The following is a 21,557-nucleotide window of genomic DNA, read 5'->3' on the forward strand; positions in this document are numbered from 1 at the left end:
GCAGCTGAGAGTGTAACAAGGAAAAGGGGAGGGGAGGTTCTGCAGTTCTACAGTACAGCCTTCAGGAGCTCAAAGTCCAATAAAAAGGCAGCGAATCTCCTATGATGTTAGGAACAGCTCAGCCTGTCCCAGGGCTCAGAAAATGGCCAGCATTCCTGAAGCAAATTCCCAGAGTGGGATCAGGGTCCAGGCCTAGCAACCAAGGCAAAGCACATCCTGTCCTTGGTCTGCTTTTAAAATGTATTTCTTTTCTGAGCAATGGACCCATCTGGGGTTTGAGGCATCTTATCTTTTAAGAGTCCTGTGTTTCTTCTTGCCACACATCTTCCAATTTCCTAGGTGTAAGGTTTGAGGCACAGGAAACTGACCACCAAGACATTTAAAGTAAAGTTTATTCCCCAGTAATGAGCGGGATTCATTATGGAGGTAGAGAAATCAGAATTGAAATAGTGGGAAGGGGACAGAGGTCTCAGCCGGGCTGCCTCCTGGACATGGAGGCCAAGCAGCACATGGGCTTGTCTGGGGGTCTTTTTAAGGGGAGGAACAGGAGAAGGTTGGACCCAGGGCAGAACAGGAAGGGGTGGGCTCCAGGACACTTTGGCATGCCCTGATTGGTGGATCAATGTCTTGGGGATGTCTCTGTGACAGGTGCCAGTAATGTCATAACTCCGCTCACCAGTTGGGAGGAGGGAGAACCTTATATTTCAGACTCTTTGGTTATATTTAAAAAATTGAGAGTCTGGGCAGAGGTTCAGGGGCTTTGTCACCATCCACCTTGCAGATGCTTTCATCGGCTCTGGGCTTCCCCCACTGCGGGAGAACCTTATACTAGGGTCTGCAAGAAAACTTCTTACCTATAGTTAGTAATGTGAATAATTATTAAACAACTGTGGTTCTATTCTTATTACATGCCCTTCCCCACTATCATTCTGATGAAATTGGTTTCTTCTTTCTGAATTTGAATTTCCTAAAAAGTATCAGACATCTGCTCTTCTTGATCTGAGCATTGAGGTTCTTCTGCCAGCTGGTTTGTTATGAAAGTTCAGTGGACCAAATCATGGGTTGGGCATATCCAGGGCCTTGGGCAATTCTGGGCTGTCGTCATTTTTCATCGCAGAGTGAAACAGGATGAAACATTTACATTTTACTAGAACTAGTGTCCAACTGCTAATGATGTGCTCCTCATCTCTCTGTACAGGAGATAGTTCTCTTGCCGCCTGAAAAGTTCTGCCTGACATCAAGAAACACGTGAGGTATCACGTCACACTCCCCATCTGTCACTGCTATCCAGAGAGTGAGACCTGATCTACTTACTCCTCAGGTACTTCTTCCATGAGACTCTGCAGTGTCCCTGGAGTTCACCCGCAGTGCAGATTCACTGCAGGACAAAGTTCCTTCACAGAGCACCCAGCGGCCACTGGGGCCAGTGGGCCACCTCAGCTGTGGAATTCACGCAGCAGGCTTCTGCCCAAACCAAACCTACACCCGGTAAGCAGGGCAGTACTTGCCTGGTGAGAATAAAAACAATGAAGGTCAACCCCCAACCCTGCCCAGGGCTCCTCTTCCCTCCACTTGAACTTCTTCAGTGGCCCTCGAGGAACTCACCACTCCATCCTATGGATTTGCTGCCCACTCTACCTGGAAAGACTTTGCTTTCACTGCCTATGTGGCAATCACACGTCCACCATGAGCATTGGACCTCGTCACTTATGTGTCCCCAGGCAAGGCGAAGGGCCTGGCACAGGGTGGGCGCTCAGTCTGTGGAATGAATGCGTGAAAGAGAAAAAAAGCCATCATCGGCTGTCCCTCAAGATCCACACTTAAGGTTCTGCTGGCTCAGCAGATGGTTTCACTTGGAGAGTTTAAAACTCCTGCGGGTGTCAAATAACTGCATAATGCACTTGAAAATAGTTAACAAATGTTCAACATTAGATAACCGTGGCCCTAGCCAGTTTGGCTCAGTGGACAGAGCATTGGCCTTTGGACTAAAGGGACCCAGGATTGATTCTGGTCAAGGGCACATGCCCGGGTTGCGGGCTTGATCCCCAATAAAGGGCATGCAGCAGGCAGCCAAACAATGATTCTCTCTCATCATTGATGTTTCTATCTCTCTCTCCCTTCCTCTCTGAAATAGTAATAATAAAAAAAGATTAGATGACCATGAATCAGTTCTCACCCTTTGAACTATGTAGAAGACCTCAAAAATTGTTTGAGAAATAACATTAATTTTCTTATAAAGATCACTTTCGTTATCACACTTCAGTAAATATAGAACATGACAAAACTTTAAAAACAATCTTTGAAATCACAAAAACCAAAATCTTACAATTATTTAGAAGATACAAAAATAAAAATACTATAGGCCTGGCTGGGGTAGGTCAATTGGTAGGAATGTCTTCCAGTACACCAAAAGGTTGCCAGTTCAATTCCCTGTCAGGGCACATACCTAGGTTGCGAGTTTGACCCCTGTTGGGGCATGTATGGGAGGCAACTGATTGATGTCTCTTTCATATCAATGTTTCTATATCTTCTTTTCTTTCTCTCTCTAAAATCAATAAAAACATATCCTCAGATGGGGATTAAGAAAACCACTTACACCAAAATCTGTAGATTAGAGCTAATGTTATTCAAAGAGGAAAATTCATAGCATTTACTACTTAACTAAAAATTGAAGTGTGGAAATGAATTGGAATACTAAAACTCTAGCTTAAAAAGGTTAGATATGGGGGAAAAACATAAAGAATGCAGAGCAATGGAAATAATATTGAAACAAAATGTTTTAGAACTTGGAAAGTCTGAAGACTTGATAAAATAACTGAAAAACTCATTATACAGTGGCTATTATTTCTTTCTGTTAAACAGAGAAAGCAGAAATACAACATTAAACATGAGAATATAATAAAAAACCAAAGACATAGAGGAAAATGACTTTTCAGAGCCCACCTTCCAGAATGCTGTGCAAGAAGGTAGAGAGATGGGGAGCTGGAGGCAGCTATGTCTTGGGATCCCCCACCAGTCCCTATCTTCCCTTTCATGTGAACAGCTTGGTCGCTCTTGGTGTTGGCTGCCTGGTTTCCTGGGGACAGGGTGTCTGTGTGAGGAAATTCCCATGTAGGTTGCAAGGGATTCCAAGGCAGGACCCAGAGCAGGTATAAGCCTGTTCAGGCTGGGTTTGTCCCTTGGATGCATCTTTTACTGAGGGGTCAAGAAGTCCTGCTCTGGCCTTCTTTGTACTTTTTAATGCCTATTTATACTAAGAACAATAATATTCAAATAGAAAAATGGCCAATTCCTCTTCTAAAGGTCTCTAGATGTTGGTTTATTATATAGATTGAGGGAAATGCAGACCTTCCTTCTGGAACAAATGAATGAATGAGTGGACCAAGACAAAGCCATTTTTGCTGACCTTGAGGATGACATATAACCCCAGGGGCTCTGCAGATAGTCCTCTCAGTAGAGTTTAAAACCCCAGGGAAAACACACAGCTCCAGGGACATGTTACAGGCCCTGGGATAACTTACTTTTTATAAACTATTATTTCTCACATTCAACACGTCCAGATCAGAATTCTTGATGTCAACTCCCAGACCTGTTTCTCTCTTCTCCATCTGATTGAATGGTCTCACCTGTTGCTTAAGCCAAAACTCTAGTGCTCATCCTTGACTCCTTTCTCTCCTCCTGACTCACATCCAGTCTCTCGTGAAGTCTTGTTGAGACTGTCACTAAAATATTTCCCAAATTAGTATGGTTCTCTCTCTCCCTCTCCTTTCCTTCCCTGCCCCATCTCTTTCTCCACTACTTCCACCCTGGTCAAAGCCACCATTATTTCTTGCCTGGAGTTCTGCTTTTTGTCCCTTGACCATGTGGAGTTATCTTTATAAATGTAAACTGACCACATAACCCTTCTGGTAAAAGCTTTCCAAGGGCTGTCCTTCAGATTCATAATAAAATCCAAACCTACTTCCCTGGCCTGTACCCCAGTCCCTGCCACCTCTCCCATCACTGTTCCAGCCACAGTGACCCTTTTTCCCCATCTCCCAGGCTTGTTCCTAACACAGAGGCTGGTATTAGCTCCCTTTGCCACATTGCACACCCCCAAATCTTCTTACGAGTGAATTTATTTGTTCTGATTTAAGATTAAACATCATGTCTTTGAAAACAATTCAATCCCATTCATCTTAACACATCTCCCATTATATTTTCAATATAATAGGTACAGGGTGGTCTAAAAGTTTTGTGCACTTTCATATATCTATGGAAGTGACCAGTAATGAGTTAATCTATCCTAGTCCTTCTTAACCTGGAAGCAAGACAAGGATTTGGGTTAATTTCCTTTCTTATCAGATGTGCTATGGAGCCTGTTCAGCCATTCTGGAGCAAGGAAAGTCCTGGATGCTGGTGAACACTCCTGTCCTGTATGAAATGCCTTCCTGAACCTCATGTTTTTAAATCAGGTAATCACCATCCCAGTATTTTGTTGTTGTTGTTGTTCTGGCTCTGTCATCTTGCTTTTAGCACTATTTTGGCCTGTGGACCTCTGAGGGGCTGGGGGACAAGGGGAAATATCTGGTCCAGATAACTGTTTTGGGACCACTGTCTCTGACCACTCTGGAGCGAGCCTAACTAGGGCAAAATCCTAGGGAGGCAAGAAGCTTTCCTCCAAAGTCACCCACTTTTAGTTTTTTTCTTTTTCTTTCTGTAAAACCTGATTTCCTAATCATGCTCTCAGTTCCCTCTAGACATTTCTTTGTGATTAGTAAATGAGAGAAGGCTTGGCCAGAGGGGAAATTTATAGGTCAAATTGGTGTGAGAGGAAAGGAAAAAGCATCAAGGTTATGCCATGAACGCAGTTTCCATTACAGGAGCAAGCCTCCTACACATAAGAGAAACTGTAGGCTGCCTACAACTCATAGGACAAGAGAGCAAAAAACAAAGAGAAGACCCAGGCAGCCCAGTGGCAGGTTTGGATCCCTCCGAGGGCAAGAGCGAAGGGGACCAACTGTTGACAAAAGGTAAGCTGCAGCTGCTGGCAGGGGCTCCACGCGGTGACCCCACGGGGGCCACCGCAAGCTGCAGCGCTGGAAAGAAAAGCATGTAGGTGAATGAAGCACTTGGTCCTCAAAGCACCTTGGTGAAGGGAGATCTGTGTGCCACAGAAATGGAGGATTATTGTGAGGAGGGAATTGTGAGTGAAGCATAACTGGGTTAGGAGTTGACAGAGCCTGCAGATTGGCGGACCTCCCACTCCTGCTTTTAATCAGATCAAAAGCATACATGATACACCCAGAGCTTCAAGCACATTGTCTCATTGTCATCACTGCTGAAACAAAACAAGCGTCAGAAGAGGGACATGCTGCCCTCCTGGTGCCCTGAGAAGAGGTCCAGGGAGGGAGCAGCCTGGCAGCCTCCTGATTGGTGAGGGTGGGGCCTGCTCAGCAGCCTCCTGATTGGTCAGGGTGGGGGCTGCTCAGAGGAGTGGTACTGAGCAGATGCCTTAACCTTTCTACCAGTTTTTCCGGAAAATAAGACATCCTCCAAAAATAAGACCTACTTACAGGTTTCCTTCTGAGTGAAATATAAGGCATCCCCTGAAAATAAGGCCCTCCCTAGGCTAAACATGAGAGATTTGGTCCACTGATTCCGAAAGAAATGGAGTCACAAGAAATTCACCAAGAAATTCAGGAATTGGATTGTTACGATGATGTTCCAGAAGATGATGACATGATTGTCACTGAATAAATGAGTAAATTCTTGATACTGTAGGATTCACAGTTAGTCTGGTTTGTGTTGACAACTACAGTACTACCGTACCGTATACAGGTAATAAATTTCCTTTATTTTCATTTAACAATAAATGTGTACCATATTCTTCTTCATGGAAAAATAAGACATCCCCTGAAAATAAGACTTAGTGCATCTTTGGGAGCAAAATTAATATAAGACACTGTCTTATTTTCGGGGAAATAGGGTATTATTAGTTAATAAACGCAGGTAAATTCACTTTGTTGTTTTACTTTGTTAATAAAGCATCCTATCAACTATGGCATTTAAAGGAATTAATGTTTGTGAAGAGCTTAGAACAGCGATGGGCATTCTTAGCTATTGTTTTCATAATAATTATCATTATTGAAGCTATGAGGTTTCTGCTACTGAATTCTGATAGCCTGTATGAAGAAACACTTCTCAGGGTTACTTGAGGGCTATCAGGGCAGTGCAAATCAGGTCAGCTTGCTTGCTTGATGGTTTTAGCAGGCATGGAGGAGGAAAGGTGGACCAAGAATGTCAAACTCACATAAGGCATGCGGCCCACTGGCCATGAGTTTGACATGCTTGGTGGCCACTGGTGCACACTATTCCTTTAAAACAAAGCTTTATTGTTGAGTTGTTCCCCCTTTTCTCCCTCTTTGCCTCCCTCTACCTGGCTCCTGCCCCACACCATTATTGTCTGTGTCCATGGGCAATGCATAGATGCATATCAGTTCTCTGGCCCAACGCCTGACATTGGCACCTTCTCTAAATGAAATGCCCTCCAGCCTCCTGTCTCCCTTTAGCCATGTATGCAATATGCGTGCATGTCCTCGAAGATGTGTGCAAGTTGCACACCTGTTGGTGAAGCAGGAACCTACTGGTTTGTAATGTGGAGTAACACTAATGGGGTGGGGATGGGGGGATATGATTCCACTGGGATTTAGAAACTTGATTGATAAACCTTCACTCCAGGCTGCACCCTGGACCAGGAGGGGGGAAAGGCCAAGGCCCTTCTGGGGACACAGAGCACACTGGCCATGCTCACCTCCTCAGGCACACCCACTGGTCTCCTAGGCGGGGCCTGTAGGCATTCACAATGTCCAGGAATAACTCTCCAACACTGGACTACTGGCAAGCAGGATGTCAACTCTAGTTTTCTAAGAGTGAGATCCTTTTAGTTAGGTTGCCTGCCCCTGAGCCACGTAGCTTTTAAGAACTGACCTGCTCACTCTCTCGCTCACTGCTCACTGCTCACAGCTCACTGCAAGTATCCTCACACTTTTGCCATTTGCCGCATTCTGCTTAGAGACTCTCAGCCTGCTTCTGGGCTTCCAGCCTCTGTTTGATGGTTCTTTCTCCTGCTTTTAGAATCACCTTCACACTCAGATGAACCCGGGGCAGGCCATCCTTTATTGTCTCAGCTCCCTCTCCTGACTGCCATGCCCAACCTGGGTAAAGGTTGCTCACTGTTTTGGAAAAAATGGCCATCCCAGGTTGTCTTCCATGGGCCACCCTGACACCAGCTTGCACAGACCCTCTGAGGGGTTCTGGGAGTCAAGGCCCGAGGCCTGGGTCTTGGCTAGCCCTCTTTAATGCCAATGGTATCAATCTGTTTTCTATTGGAGGCAGAGTACCAGGTGTGTGTCAAACAGGCTGCTGTTGGAAAGGGCAGGCCCTCCCCTGGGACCCTGGGCAAATGCCAGCATGTCCTTTGGATCAATCCAACCTTTGATGAAAGTTGTAAGCGGAACAGTCAGGCCATGATCACTACTAACAACATTCCTTTCTCTTCCCTCAGCAGGGCCACCCCATTTTCCAGAATGGTGTTGATATACTGCTCTGACATAAACATTCAACCACCTTGACCAACTTCTTTGGTGGGTGAAAAACAGTATCACAAGTCTTTGCATAAACTAACCATAGAAGTCCTTTATGAAAAATGTGGAGTGAATTCCTGGGCTGGGGTGTTCATGCTAATGAACCATAAGGGAGTGGACTTTTCTCATCCTTTCCTAGCAGGATCTGTTGACCCACATGAACATTTTGGGAAGCCCTTGTGAGCCAGTGATAGAAATAGTGTATAGACAGAGGAGAGCCAAAAGGGAGAAGGGGCTGCTGCATTTCACGTTGCATCAGGATAAAGGAGCAAAGTATTGTTCTTCTTTTTATTTTATTTTACTTTATTATTATTTACTAGAGGCCCGGTGCATGAAAATTTATGCACTGGAGGGGGAAGGTGGTCCCTCAGCCTGGCCTGCCTCCTCTCACAGTCAGGGAGCCCTCAGGGGCAGGAGAAGACCGTGCAATCTGGGGAAGGCGATGCCCCATCACACCTCTGGTTACCTGATCCTCGGGCAGCCGTGGGTGGCTGGGCAGCCTCCATCCAAGGCTGTCCTGCACGTTGGGCCAGCCCTGGGTGGCTGGGGAGCTGAGGGGACTTGGGGACTCCGGAGGCAGGTGCATGCCTGCTGCCCCAGTGGGGCTGAAGGGACTGGGCGCCACCATTTTGTGGCTGTGGGTGCTGCCATCTTTGAGGGTAGGGCAGTCAATTAGGCTATTCCCTCCTTATTGGCTGTAGGCACCACCATCTTGACATCTGTGTGAGGGCCAATTAGCATATTCACTCTTTATTAGATAGAACAAGAGGCCAGGTGCACAAAATTCGTGCACATGGGGGGGAGGGGGAGGAGATCCTTCAGCTTTGCTTTCACCCTCTGCAATTTGGGACTCGTACACCTTTTTCTTATCTAGCTAACCTCTTCACATTTGAAAAAAATTAACTGAGCCAAGCTGGTTTGGCTCAGTGGATAGAGCGTCGGCCTGCGGACTGAAAGGTCCCAGGTTCGATTCCGGTCAAGGGTATGTACCTTGGTTGCGGGCACATCCCCATTAGGGGGTGTGCAAGAGGCAGCTGATCGATGATTCTCTCTCATTGATGTTTCTAACTCTCTATCCCTCTTTCTTCCTCTCTGTAAAAAATCAATAAAATATATTTTAAAAAATTAACTGAAATACCACCTACTCTAGGAAATCCTCTTTGAACAAATGCCTTTACAATCTGTAGTATTTTCATAGTACTGTATATCATTCTTTTTTCTTTAACAGCTACTTAGAGTGAATACAATGTGGTTTTCATTCTTGCATTTGAATTTTTTCTTCTTGCTCTTGTAATAACAAAGCTTATCCAATTTACATTTTCCCTTCAAGGGCTTATATTTGGTTCAGTTTCTACTTGGCTCCCTGCTTTTTTTCAAGCAATAAATTTGGGTTGTGATAGTAAGCCTCATTTGTAATCAAGCCTGTAGGTCTCTCTATCTGAATATTTCTGTAATACCTATCACTTTAGCATACCAGAGATTGAGTTCATTTGTAAAAAATAACAATAAATGTCACCTGATCATTTGATCTTCTAGTAATATTTTATAGCAAGATGTATTATTCTAGTTATTTAACTATTACAAAACTGATGTGTACAGAAATAAATTACATTGAACAATAAAGAATGACTCAAATATCAAAGCATAGTAAGTAGGGCCTCCCTGTCCTGTGCCTCAGATATCATAGCATAGTACACATGGAACTCAGCTTCCTTTAAAAAGAGGAAGGGATGCCATACTCATGAAGCAGCTGATTTTTATTTATTAAAGGGCCTCACTTGTTATGCACCTTTACAGAGGGGTGAGTAGGGGCTGAGGGAATTTGAGGAAACCCAGACAGAATTCTCCTCCAAAAATATTTTGCTAAACTGACTGACGGGCATTTGTCCAATTAAAACCCAGACACACAGCAATAACAAAGGCACTGGTCTCCTACTGCTAATGCATAAGGATCAAATCTCAGCCTGCAGGAACTCACCCCTGCAGTCAGGACCAGGCTGCTGGGTAGACCTGGGCTGGTGCTCCTAACTCTGGGGAGAGGGGACTTCCCATGGCTACAGGCTAGATGGGTACAGGTCCATAGCGCAGGTTGGTCAGCTGAGCGGCTTCTTCGCCTGGGATTGCAGGGAAGCTTGGCCAGGTTCTGCCTGGCCTGTTCACCCCGTGATCACAGGTCAGGTTGGCCTGGCTTGTTCTCTTGATTACAAATGAGGCTTACTATCACAACCCATGGTGAGTTCCATGTGTACTATGCTATGATATCTGAGGCACAGGACAGGGAGGCCCTACTTACTATGCTTTGATATTTGAGTCATTCTTTATTGTTCAATGTAATTTATTTCTGTACGCATCAGTTTTGTAATAGTTAAATAACTAGAATAATACATCTTGCTATAAAATATTACTAGAAGATCAAATGATCAGGTGACATTTATTGTTATTTTTTACAAATGAACTCAATCTCTGGTATGCTAAAGTGATAGGTATTACAGAAATATTCAGATAGAGAGACCTACAGGCTTGATTACAAATGAGGCTTACTATCATAACCCATGGGGGTCAGCTCTTCTTGGCCTGTTCACCCCATGATCACAGGTCAGCTTGGCCTGGTCTGTTCTGTTCTCCCAACGATAGTGGGTCAGCTTGGCTTGGCCTGTTTGCCCTGTGATCACAGGGTGGCTTGGGCATGGGCTCTTTGCCCAGTGATCATGGGATCATGGGCGGCTCTGCTTGGCCTGTTTGCCCCATGATCACAGGGCGGCTTGGACGATGGCTGTTTGCCCCTTGATTGCAGGGCAGCTTGGACCCACCTGATGCTGCCTGCCCAGGTCTCCATCTCAGCTTGGATCCACCAGTAGCTTCAGGTGCTGCCTGCCCCCCTTGCTCCCCCCCCCCCCCAGACACAAACTGCCTGCCCATGTCCCCAACTCCATCAGCTGCATAGGGCCTCTGCCGCCTGCATATACAAATTTACCAGCCATCTTTGCTGGGTTAATTTGCGTAACACTCCTGATTGGCTATGGGCATAGCGAAGGTATGGTCAATTAGCATTTTTCTTTTTTATTAGCGTAGATTTTATGTTGAATTTACTCGCAGGCCATACGTTTTGTTTCCTCGGTTTCTTCTGGGACACCCTTTTCTTCTGTGCACTTCCTCTTCTGGTTTAAGAACCACCTGCTCTGTCTCAGGATGGATCCTCTCAGTGTGGCAGGGAGAGCCCATGCGGGTAATCCGCCCATGAGCAGTAAGTTCTGAGCCGCATCTTGGAAGCTTTGTTCACCTGGAGGAGCTCAGAAACCAGTCTACACCTAAACTCTTAAGTTCAGCATCGCTCTCTGCATTGTTAAGCATAGGCAGCAAAAACTCAGCACTCTTTTGGGCCTCTGACCCTGGGCCAGGCCCCCCTGTTTGGCCTGGGAACACCTACCGCCCCCACCATTATAATGAAGGAATGGCATATATTGCTGCTGTAAAGTGACATCCTTCAGATACCTGGTGGCTCTTTAGATATACATATCCCTGATGGGCTGGGCAGTTTCACGGGTGTTCTTAAAGTGAACATGAAGATTTGAACCTCTTGATTTGCATGATTTTGTGGGGTTTTCTGGGTCAAGTTAATAGGGAACCATTTTCAGAGGTTCTGGCTGCTTTCAGGAAGAGAGTGCAAAATCTTGTTTTTATTTTCCAAACAGGTACTTTGTATAGTGTACCTAAATTAGGAACCAGCCTTCTAAAAATACAGATAACTTAATGTTATCAGACCTGTTGTTTTTTAATTTTAAAACATCTTAATTTTACTGGGGGAATTAAATTTATTTTTTGATACTTTTATATAGCATATTTTTCCTTTTCTCTATCCCTTTCACATCTTCTCCTAATCTATTATGGAATATCATAACTCTGAGCCTTTGCTTATGCGGTTCCCACTACCTGGAACACCACCTTCTCTGCAGTGTCCCTCCACTCTCAGTAACCAAATTTCTACTCATTCTTCAAGACAACTCAGCAGTCACTTCCTCCAGGAAGCCCTCCCTATCTTGACCTCCTCCCGAATTCCACCACCCTAACCTAAGGCTCATCCCCATTGACCTCATACACCCCATGCACATATTTTTCTCTCTACCCATGTTTCAATTAAAATTTCAGTTATGTCTTTCTTCCCTTTTAGACAGCAAGCTTTTGGGGAATAATGCCTGCGTTTCAGTCACCATTGCATTCCTAGCAGTGATCAGATACCGTGACACGTAAGAAGCTTAAACTGGCATTGTTGACACCAAACACTGATCTCTTTACTCTGCTCCCCTCAGATACCTTCTTTTCTTAAGAAGAAACTGCATGTCCTTGGGCATACCTGCCATGACCTTTTCTTATCTTTAGTGTGGCTAATGTGGAGGGCTGCTCAACAAATTTGGTTTTGCAATCTATATATCCTATTATATCTATCAGGAGTTTTTTAACTTTTTGTTCTCAGAAGCCCTTTATAATCTTAGGAATCATTGCGGACAACAAAGAGCCATTATTTATGTGGGTTACATCTATTGATAGTTACTAAATTATAAATTAAAACTATGAAATAAAAATAATATTCAGACACTTAAAGTAACAATAACAAGCCCATTACATGATAATACCAATATTTTTGAGACAAAAACATCTTAGTGAGAGTGGCATTATTTGATACCAGGGTTTCCCATCATTGGCACGACTGAAATCTTGGACCAGGTAATTCTTTGTTGTGGGCTGTCCTGTGCGCTGCAGGGTGTTTGCAGCATCTCTGAGTTCTACCCACAGGATGCTGGGAGCACTCCCTCCTACCGGTTATGAAAACCAAAACGTTCCCTAACATCGCCTTGGGGTGGATGAGGAGGACAACATCCCCCTGACTGAGAACCACTGGTTTATATTTCTACAAATCTTTTTAATGTCTTAATAGAAGACAGCTCAATTTTTATTTCTGCTTTTACATTCAGTCTGTTGCAATATGGTGTTTTGGTTGAAGTATATGATGAATTGCAGTTTTACACAGATATGTAGTTAGAAAAGGGACAAATATTTTAATAGCTTTAAAAAATAATTTTGCATAGTCTTCTGTGATACTATAACAAAACAACAAAAAAAGTGGTTTCTTAAAGTTAGTTGTTATGTGGAATCTGAAAACACATAACTAACTTTTAAAAATATATATATATTTATTGATTTTTTACAGAGCGGAAGGGAGAGAGATAGAAAGTTAGAGTTAGAAACATCGATGAGAGAGAATCATCGATCAGCTGCCTCTTGCACACCTCCTACTGGGGACCTGCCCGCAACCAAGGTACATGCCCTTGACCAGAATAGAACCTGGGACCCCTTCAGTCCACAGGCTGACGCTCTATCCACTGAGCCAAACCGGTTTCGGCACAACTAACTTTTTAAATCAACTTTTCCTATTCTGTGACATTTAAATACATTAATATATCTTAAACTTTGAATGGATCTTTTACCCATGTGACATTTTTATAACATTATACATTTATTTGGAAAATGTTTATGCAGGTCTTTTCAATGTTCACACATTTCATTACTCAACTAAAAGAAGTTATATTTGTTACAATTGATCTTATTTTTTTAAAAAAAATTAAGTGCTGGGAAACTATCAATGTCACAAAGGTAGATGCAAATTTTCCAAAATTCAAATTTCCTCTTGAAGCTCAAATTTTGTGCTTGGCCAAAAAGTACTATTAATTGTTTTCGTTGAAGTGACTGGCTCACTTATTTTTGAAAAAATATCTGCCAGATACCAGTGTTTTCATAGTCATAGGCTATAAATTGTTCTTTCAAGTAAAAAGTGTGTTCCATGTAGACAGTGGCTGGTGCAATCTGCGACGCACACCACACATGCTTGGCCAGACCACCACCATATTTTGATATGCATTTTCCTTTTGGTTTACAGAGAACATTTTTTGAGCAGTCTTTTTAAAAAATATATATTTTATTGATTCTTTACAGAGAGGAAGGGAGAGGAATAGAGAGTTAGAAACATCAATGGAAGAGAAACATTGATCAGCTGCCTCCTGCACACTCCCTACTGGGGATGTGTCTGCAACCAAGGTACATGCCCTTGACTGGAATTGAGCCCGGGACCCTTTAGTCCACAGGCAGATGCTCTATCCACTGAGCCCAATCAGTCAGGTGTTGAGCAGTCTTTGTGTTTATTAATTATTGTCCAAAAAAAAAAAATGCTCTCTCAAATAAACTTTGATGCTTACAGAACTATACAACCCTACTAAGTCATTTTAGAAAGTGATTCCAGAACCATGGAAATTTTTCAAGCTCTCAAAATCCTGCTCTTTTTTGGGCAATTCTTAGATTTGTCGAAATAGATACTGCACTGAGAAAAGATTGTGAATTATAAGGGGTTCTATGGCAAAATGTTCAACAAGTGTGAGCTTCAAGTGATCAAGTTCTCATGTCTTACACAGTGACAGGTTTGCATGATGAAAAGGAAACAATAATTGAGGAATCCAAACATTCAGTTTATCAAACTAAGGCTGGTGAAGCTACAGCATGAAAAAAGCTGCAGTAATGCAGGACAAGTGGATGATTTTATAAAGCTAAAATCTAAAGACTTAAAACACGGAAAATTCCTAAAGTATGAGGAAGTAATAAAACACAAAAGTAACCAGCCAGCTTGGCTCAGTGGTGAACATCAACATATGAACCAGAGGTCTCAGTTTGATTCCCAGTCAGGGCACATGCCCAGATTGCGGCTAAATCCCCAGTGTGGGGTGAATAGGAGGCAGCTGATCAATGATTCTCTCTCAACATTGATGTTTTTGTCTCCCCCTCCCTCTTCCTCTCCCTTCCTCTCTGAAATCAATAAAAATATATTTTAAAAAACAAAACACAAAAGTGACCACAAGAATTAGAAATTTAAATCTCGGACTTGGGAATGGACTGCAACAGCCCTCTATGGGAGAAGAGAAACACCTTATATGTCCGACAGCACTGCACCTTTGCCTTATCTTTTTTGTGGTGGGTGGAACATTAATAGGAGCCACATTGTTGCTTGGAAATATGTCATTCTCACAGGTGTCTGACATTTGCTTCTAGGAAACAATGTGGTATATCCCTGTCAGAATGGTTTGAAAAGCCGCTACTGCATTTGTAGAGTCTAGAGCTGATACCTCAATGGATGACAAACCATTCTTTTCTGCAAAAGCCCTTGCTTCACCTGTAGGAACTGCCCTCAAATGACGCAAATCACTCTATTGCCCGCAAGTATGATAGCAATGTCACTATCAGTATGATCTCTCAGTTCTTTCAGCCATCATTTTACAACTTCAATTGTGAGACGTTTAGCAATGTCATAAACCAATAAGATACCTATAGCTCCAGCATACAATAGTATGCTGATGTTATAGCCTGGGATCGCTCTTGCCCTGCTGTGTCCCATATCTGTGCCTTTACTGTTTTCCCATCAACCTGGATGCTTCTTGTTGCAATCTACACTCTAATGGCACTCTTACTTTCGAGATTAAACTCATTTCAAGTAAATATAGAGACATGAGGTTACTACCATGTTTCCCCGAAAATAAGACACTGTCTTATATTAATTTTTGCTCCCAAAGATGCGCTAGGTCTTATTTTCAGGGGATGTCTTATTTTTCCATGAAGAAGAATACGGTACACATTTATTGTTAAATGAAAATAAAGGAAATTTATTACCTGTATATGGTATGGTAGTATGGTAGTTGTCAACACAAACAAGACAAACTGTGAATCTACAGTATTAAGAATTTACTCATTTATTCAATGACAATCATGGCATCATCTTCTGGAACATCATTATAACAATTCAATTCCTGAATTTCCTGGTGAATTTCTTGTGACTCCTAGGGGGGCCTTATTTTCAGGGGATGCCTTATATTTCACTCAGAAGGAAACCTGTAAGTAGGTCTTGTTTTTGGAGGATGTCTTATTTTCGGGGAAACACGGTAGTTCCAACACTGGACTCTCTGATAAGGACAACTTTAAAAAGGCAGTCAGTCACACTTGTCTCATTCGTGGCTGAGGAGTGAAGGGGAGCAGCAGTGGTATTGGTGGGACCAGGGGGTGCCACTGTAGGGGCACCCCAGTGCTGAGTTTTTAATCTCAGGAGTTAAGATTTAATAAAATTACTGTTTACTGCTTCACCGAGGACATTCCCAAGTGAAAGTGGCTTCCTTTCCCTTCTGCAAGCTCACCCTCAGTGTCAACGCAGTGACAAGGACAAATACATCTTAGTTTTATTATAAAAATAGTTTTGCTCTTGTTGACCCCAGCAGGGCACTGGGGCCCCAGGAATGACCACACCACATTGCTGGTCAACACTGGTGTTGTTTTACTTTCTTCGCATAAACTGTGGCAAGCGTTGGTTCTGAGAGAACAGGAGCTGTTTATGTGATGAGCTCCTGAATTGCCAAGGAAATCGTCATGGATTCAAGGTTTCTGGTTGGAAGGGCCCTTGGAGATAGTCTAACCTGGCCCCTTCAGAGTACCGATGAGCGCGTGTAGTCCCAGAGAGGGGAAGGAACCTGCCCAGAGTCTCACAGGCAGTAGTGGCAGAACCAGACAAGAACCCAGGTCTTTTGATTCCCAGTCCAGTGCTCTTTCTACCACACCTCACTGTTCTCGAGTGTCTGACACAGGTCCACCTGCAAAAAGATCCTTGGTGTGCTTGGAGTGAGCAAGGTTTTACTATTGTTGGCATATGTATTGTTGGTTTATATGTTTGTTTTGCCCAGTCAACAACCAGGAAGCTGCCTATTTTCTCAAGTTGTGTGGCTTACAATGATTTTAATTGTGCTTAACTACGCTTTTGTGCTCTAAAAGTTATACCTTCAACAGGATTGGTTAATTAAGAGAACCATGCGGATTTTTTCACTCAGTTAAGCCACACTTTATACACAGCCTTCTATGGGAGAAGAGAAACTCAGAATTACTTAAGAACTCTGCGCTTCCACCCGCACCTTGTCTCACTTCAAAGAAACCTCTGGCTGGAGCATTTTCCATGGGAACTGCCTTAGCTGGTTGCCTTGATGTTTCTGATTTCCTTAAGTGTCCCCTGGCTCTATTGTGCTTCAGGGCATTTAAGAAGAAGCTTGTGGCTATTTTTCTTTCTGGCAGTTGGGGAGTAGAGAAGATGCATGTGGCTTCTCCACATACTGCAGAACCCCAAGTCAAAATTACTAATGACAGCTAAGATGGAAACATCTTTCCAGTGACCTGCCATGTTTTTAATGGAGAAAATGCTAGGCCAGCTTGGCTTTTGGACAGCTGACTTGAGAATATGGGGAGCCTTGCTGTTGGTTGCATTCAAGCACCATGGAGAGAGAACGTACTGGCAATAAGCAAGAACAAAGGAAATTTTAGAGGAATCTGAAATGGAGCTTGAAAATTATTCCTAGCCATGCTTTTCTTGCATTTTTCCCCACTGGCTTGATCCAAGAGCTAATATCCTGAGTGGTCTCTTCCGAAGCTGCCTTGGGTTGGGGTTTCCCCTGTCCAGGACGAGAGGTTGGGCCAAGGTGGCCTCTTCTGGTGGCTCCCAGGACTCTGATACTTCTACCAGCCCACAGGAGGGCTGCCACATGAAGGGCCGCTCCAGGTTCTGGAAGCAGCTTGTTTCTCAAACACTCCTTACTACAGTGTCCCCTCCCACGGTGTCCCGATCGTCCCAGGCTGAGAACTTTGTGTTGGGGATTGTGAAGGGCAGAGGAGAGTGAAAGCCACAGCCCTGATCACTTTGGCAAAGTGCTGGCTTCCCTACAGAAAGCTGTAGAAATACCTAAAGATCTGAGAAGCAAGCATTTCTGGAGGAAAGTGTGGGTGGGGGTGGGGGTGGCGGCAGGTGTTAATCAGAGGATTGCTCAGCAAGCCCCATTTATCAATAAGCAGAACAGCAGTTTAGTGGGTATTTTGAAGAAACAAACAAACAAACAAACAAACAAAGAAAAAACCACATACCTGTCTGTTCAAAGTTTCAGAGTTTCGAGCCTCATGGGGAGAGAAGTAAAAACTCCTGGATGGAGCCATATTTTAATGACCAAAGATCATCTCCAGGATTTCTCTTCCTGAATTGCTTGCTTAGCTTCCACTGGGTGGCGAGCCTGGTGCCAGGTCCTGAAGGGTGGCAGTTTGCACATGCTGGCGAGTATTAGAATCAGCAGGTGAGAGGATTTGTTGGAAATACAGACTCCTGGGCCAGCCCTTGCAAAGCTTGAGTAGTTTAGAGGCCACTGCTGCTGAGGCCATGAAGAGGGAGGACATGGTTTCTGACCTCAAAGACCTTTCCTTCTACTGGAAATTCCAGAGGCTGCACTCTACAAGGCAATGTCACCTTGAAGTGGGGGTTGGGCGGTGATGTGTCTGGGTTAAGAACTGGAGAGCACAGAATCAAGGGAAATAGTAGAAGATGAACTCCCTTCTCTGAGCTCACACTCCCACAGTCAGGACTGGTCCACGAGAGGAGACCTGAGCTTCAGGGGCTGCTGGGGCTCAGCCACTCTGTTCGTTCCACACACACAGCTCATATCAAGTCCCCTACAATTTGGGTCCTGCTATGACCGGGTGCCCTTGTACTGTTGTTCACATAAGTCCATTTCTCAGGCCCAATACCTGAGTCTGGATTCTCACACCTGCCCCACTCCATCCATGAAATATGATCCCAGCCTCAAGAGGAGCATTGTCTTGAATGCTTGACGTGTGTTGGCTCATGTGTTTCTCAGAAAATATATGAAAGGCTCTTCCAGGTATCAAGAAGCAGTGACAGACTCAGGCCAGCTCAGGTGAATGGGCTTAGTGTAAGGATGGATATACAAGAGGCAACTATCTAGCTCTTAGCTTCACAGAGTACTGGACAGAAATAGAGCCTAAAAGGGCCCCAGGTGCCAAACACCAACTCGAACCATGAGCTTGGTCTCTGCTTCTAGCACTTGCCCTCTCTTTCATCTTGTCCAGCTCAATGCCTCTTCAGTGCGTCTTGCATTTTCTTTGCTCTCCCATCAGTATCTCTAAATTTCTTTTAATTCCTTAAGGAGAAGGGCACTGTTGGGCACTTGGGGCTGGATTCCCAGCAAGGCCACCTCATGAGATGCTATTTGGTCTCAAGGTGGCCACTATTGGCTCAGGCACTAATTCCAGGAACAGACATCTGTAGCCAGGATGGCGGTGTCACAGGGTACAAAGCATGGTGACCAGTGTGTAAGGAATGGTCTGTGGCTGCTATCTTCAGAGGGAACAGAGGTTTTAAAAAAAGAGTTCCAGAGGCACAGTGAGAGAGCTGGGTCCCAGGGCCAAGGCCATACCGTTGTCAATTGCCAGTGCGCAGATTCTGTCTGAATCTCTTCCTAATAGTGTCCACCAAATCTGGAGATGTAGCCATACACACCTCTCTGTTTGTGTGTGGAAAAGCCCTGGGTTACTAGAGTCCCCACACATGCCCATCAAAGGCTCTTAATAGACTACAAAAGTAGGAGCTGGAAAGGATGGTCAGAGTCCTCACATGCAGTCCCTACCTCATGCCACACTGCCTCAGCTGAGGGCGGTCAGAGTTTGCTGGGCCCACATGCCTGCATCAAGCCCTCTCCACCAACTTGGGCTCCTGATTCAGCGTTGGGCTCACTAATTGAAGCTTCTCCCACTTGTCTTTTAAGGCGTTGATGGGGATGGTGGGAGGCAGCAGGCACCAGAGCGAGGCATGGCTGCCACTGCACGCTCCCTTCAAAGTCAGAATTACTCATTTCAGAGAGGGAATATTAAAAGTTTGACGGGAAATGAATCACTGATCTTAATGAAAGCCCACATTGTGTGAAAGCACTTCAGAGCAGGAGAGGTGGGGGTTTGAAGGGAGCTGGGAAGGAAGAGAACTCTGCCACAGAGGAAGTCATTCATGTCTTAGCATTTGAGGGAAGGGGAGGATCGTGTTTGACCTTTCTCAAGTGGGAAACTAAGTTTCAAGGGAATGAATGGCTCCCAGTCCTTCTCCAGAACATTAGGATTAACCACCTCATTCTTTGAGGCTGGCAGGGTGGAAATGGAGGATGGAGGTGGCAGAAGTGTCTCCGAGCCTGGGGGTAGGGAGATAACGTGGTACACAAGGACTCCCAGATATGACAGAAGGAGTGGGTGAGCTGGTTGAGAGAAGGGGTACTACCCTTCTGGTTCTGTCCTCCCCATCCTTCCCTTTGCCCTGCCACCCTGAACAAAAAATTGCCATTCACATAGCGGGGAGGAGGCTTTCATACACGCCTGGTGAGGGCTGTTTGGTTGGACCTTTGATGCTGCAATTCACAATTCCACTTTTAGCCAGGGCCTTTCTCCCAACCATGCCGAGCCATCACTCCAATTTACAGAGAGGGGTCATGACGTCACCTGCTCTCTGGGATTTGTATGTACTAAGGGCATATCTGGCCAATGGCCTTAACCTCCAGTTCTCCCCCCTTCCCCCTTCTGGTAGTAGAGGGTCCAGGGAGGGATGGTGGAGCCGAGCCTGCTAAATTAAATTTGGCTAGGTCCTCCTGACCCCCTTAATCACTCTCCAACAAACAGCCAGATAAGAACAGGGCAGCCTGAACGAATCTCCCTTTTGCAGATATGAGAACCAGAATCTCCAAGGGGTTGGGGTCAGGTCTGTGCCCTCCTTCCCACTGCACCAGCACACAGAAGATGTGACAGGGCTGCAGAATATAGAGAAAAGACTACAAACCTTAAACCATAAAGTTTTAAGTTCATTCGTCTCTTGCTAGCTATATGACGTAAGGGAAGTTCACAACTTCTCTGAGCCTGTTCCCTCATCTGTAAAATGAGAATAATAATTTTCACCTCACAGACAATGTGTGAGGATGAAGCAAGAAAAGGCACATGATCTGTGTAGCCTAGCCCCTGGCTGTGAACTAGATGCTCAGGAAATGTTGCTTTCCTCTGTCCTTTGAACCACATTTCCCAAAGGCCACGTCAAAGTGTGCGAGGGCTGCCCAGCCGCTACCACCCTCTCAGAGGAGACTGTGGTTATCTCCTCTATGAGGCCAGGAGAGAGGAGCTGGAAACCTCCCCTTGACCACCCTGCCTCTAGCTTCACCATCATCTCTGACCAAGCTACAATTTCTGCTGGGATGACTAATTACTGTCTAACTCAGGGGACAGAGCCTATACATGAAGTGTTCTTGACATTTTCTTCTGGATCATGGGCCTTTCTGAGAATCTAATGAGAGCTATGGATTCCCATCCCAAGAAAAAAAATAATTAACAGCTACACATCCATCCATGATAATGCTGTCGAACTTCAGGGAAATCCTAGAACCACTGGAGACACATGAAAAACTTCTCTACCAGAGGGGAAACCATGACATACAGAGATAAATTCAACATCATGAATGAATCATTGTGTAATCCAATTGTTCCCTCATTTACAGTTTGTTTCTTTTTTTCTTTTTTTCCCCTCATGAAATGGCCAGGATGATCTTCTGAATCTATCCAAAGGAGTTAGAATAAAAATTCAAAAAATGTGAGTGGTGGAGAAGGAGACCCCTCCACAGAAGGGTTATAGAGTTAAGATGGCTTGGCCTAGTGGAGAGATAGCAGTGGAAGTCAGATGTAAAAGGCTGAAACACTGATAAGTGGCCACAATCTCTTCCCTCTCCTGTTGAGTAAGTATTGAGTGAGGAGGGAATAAATATATATAAAAGGGTATTATCAGACAGAAAGAATTGAAACCCTTTACCAGGGTTAAGTAGGTGAACAACAGGACAGAAGCTGTGTGCTCTCTTAAAGGCTTTAAAATATAGAACAGACTTGTATTTTCTTGGTGTGGCTCAGCTCCTAGAGGTGTAAAGTGAGAGAACTGGCCTTTCTGACCACACCTGCCCTGGAAACACTAAGGACAGAGAAATAGAGTCCAGATGGGATTATGCC

At 44.4% G+C, this 21,557-nt stretch overlaps 2 pseudogenes across 2 annotated transcripts in view; both read right to left on the minus strand.

The window, feature by feature from the left end:
- Positions 1–11,239, minus strand: part of LOC311619691 (large ribosomal subunit protein uL22-like) — a 32,172-nt pseudogene extending 20,933 nt beyond the window's left edge. The window contains exon 1 of the transcript in view: positions 10,729–11,239. The product of the transcript in view is annotated as a large ribosomal subunit protein uL22-like (transcript). The remainder of the gene's footprint in view (positions 1–10,728) is intronic.
- Positions 11,240–14,537: 3,298 nt separating this feature from the next.
- LOC311619692 (ras-related protein Rab-11A-like) overlaps positions 14,538–21,557 on the minus strand; it is a 42,471-nt pseudogene continuing 35,451 nt past the window's right edge. Inside the window, exon 2 of the transcript in view lies at positions 14,538–15,146. The product of the transcript in view is annotated as a ras-related protein Rab-11A-like (transcript). The remainder of the gene's footprint in view (positions 15,147–21,557) is intronic.

Source organism: Pipistrellus hanaki (assembly GCF_964339955.1).
Source record: "Pipistrellus hanaki genome assembly, chromosome: 3".
Lineage (NCBI taxonomy): Eukaryota > Metazoa > Chordata > Mammalia > Chiroptera > Vespertilionidae > Pipistrellus > Pipistrellus hanaki.